At 25.9% G+C, this 2,336-nt stretch overlaps 1 protein-coding gene across 1 annotated transcript in view; it reads right to left on the reverse strand.

Annotated features, from left to right (window-relative positions):
• Positions 1 to 2,336, reverse strand: part of LOC107604919 (omega-hydroxypalmitate O-feruloyl transferase) — a 5,784-nt gene that overhangs the window by 1,406 nt on the left and 2,042 nt on the right. The gene's annotated exons all lie outside the window — the stretch shown is intronic.

Below are 2,336 nucleotides of genomic sequence, written 5' to 3' on the forward strand. Positions count from 1 at the left end.
AATCTATTGTTAGTTGAAAAACGTCTCATAGATGAAATAACTAAACCAATATTTTAAAATTTTTATACTTAAAGACAAAATTATCAATTTGATATCTAGTTAAAGTAAAAAGATAAATCTCTTTCGCTGAATCTCAGTTTCTAACTAGTTACTAAATAAAGTAGTTAATTGTTATTGTGCTGAGCACTAACATTTATTTTCCTACTTCCACAGGGGAAGTACTAATATTAAATTAAAAACAAACTATAGAGTAAGAAGAGAGCTCAATATCATGATTCAGGAGTTCAATATCACTTTCAACCAACCTCCTCAAACTTTATTGTCAAGCTGATTTTTCGGCTACCTAACTTTTGATCAACATAAAATAATTACAGCTTCCCGATATAATGTTGTAATTAAAGGAGAGTTCAATATATGAGGCAATTCTTCCATTCATATTAAATGTGTACTTTTTTTTTCTCTTTAATATTATCAAAAAAAGTTATAGTATACACTCAATATAACCGAAATCTTTTTTATTCTTTAAATATGACATTACATAACATAAGAGTTTTCTTAAAGGTCCTTTCAATAAGAAAGGCCATATTATAAAAGTATATTAGGCCTAACAAACTGATTTTTTTATTTATTTTACATTATCATTAAAGATCATATAGAACAAATTTTACAATTCACTAAAAAATCTAATAATTAAATAGAGTTTTTAGTCATTTTAAAAGTGAAAATTTTTTGCATTTCTAGAAATCATTTTGGATCCCAGTGAAAATTATAAGCTGAAAAAATATTTAAAAGTATAAAATAAAAAGAAAACTTTTATTGGTCAAGTCAAGTGTATATTTACCGTTTTTATTAAGCAGAGTTCTTTGTTTGTTCAATTAAAATCTTTATTATCATCAAGTAGAAATCTAAATGTCTTCTATATTTGATTAAACTTTTAAATAGGTCAATTTAAATATTTAAAAAAATATATTTCAGTTAATAGGTTGAGATAGAGTCGAACTAACTTTATATTTAAAATGGTTCAAACCGTTAATATTAGAGAGACAAATAAAAATTCAAACAAATAATATTACACATCCAAATTTTTTATAAATCAAATCCAACAAAATTAAATAATAATATTAACTATAACTAATTTTTATTATGTTAAATTAACTTAGTTGAATTTTGTTAAAAAAAAAATTTAATATGTAATATTATTCTTTTAGTTAATTTTTTTTGTTATCAAAACATTTCAATTTTCTTATTTGATGCTTACAAGTTACAATAAATATGGTACCCTTTTTTACCTGCATTCTTACCTGCTCAAAACTAGTCATTAACACGTCCATATCTTTTTCCGCAAAAAGCATTTGTATTCAATATCATCAGCACTCTTGAGACATTTATCTTTTTTATAGAATTAAGTTGAAAAAATATTTTGGTTAGAAAAAAATAATTCATATGGTTTTAATATACACTAGCCATACATGCATTATTGCACAAAAATAAAGGAAATGATTTAAAAATGAATAAATGGTGGTTGTTAGTAGCTAGAGAAATTATTATTAGAGGATACATACGTTTTGTCGGTGTCATGCATGCATACATATATAGAAAGTGATACTACTGCTCGGATCATAGCCATTTGCATGTAAAAACTGAAAAGGGAAAAAATAATAATCATAATAAAATTATACTTCATTCCTTTAATGCCTGAATTGTGGACTGTAAAGCGAATTTGCTTTTTTGAAGAGACATGAAATGCATTTAATTCAGACTACTTTCATAATGTAGTCATAGCTCAAATAAAGAAAACAATAACTCATGAAGACTCACAACTACATCAAAGCCTACTAATTCTAGAGTTCTTTCTAAAATGGAAATCTTAGATAGAAAAAGGATATAGATGGGTGATTTTTTCTTGGAAAAAGGATTTAGCATTTAAAGAATAAATTAAAAAAGGAAATCTTTTAGTGTAGGAAGTAACGGTTTGAATTTTTCATAGACCTTAAATATATCAAGATCTTTTCGTAATCAAATTATTTTGGTAATCAAATTCAATTAAATTGGTTAATAATTTATTAGTACAATAGAAATAAAAATCAGTTGAATAAAAAAGAAAAAATATATAAGAAAAAAAATTGGTTGAACTTGATTAAAAATATAACTTGTTTATCAAATATTTCTATCATATATAAACCAACATAAAATTTGTGGTGCATGGAAATAGATACGATTTTGATGGAGCTACCGGTGGATGTGATATGGTGATGGAGGTGGCAGCTCCACTGGTATTGGCGGTGGTGGTGTGCCTCTGACGGCACGGCGATGGTGTCCAGGGAGGAGGAAGCAGT

The sequence above is a fragment of the Arachis ipaensis genome, chromosome B06 (assembly GCF_000816755.2).
Source record: "Arachis ipaensis cultivar K30076 chromosome B06, Araip1.1, whole genome shotgun sequence".
Lineage (NCBI taxonomy): Eukaryota > Viridiplantae > Streptophyta > Magnoliopsida > Fabales > Fabaceae > Arachis > Arachis ipaensis.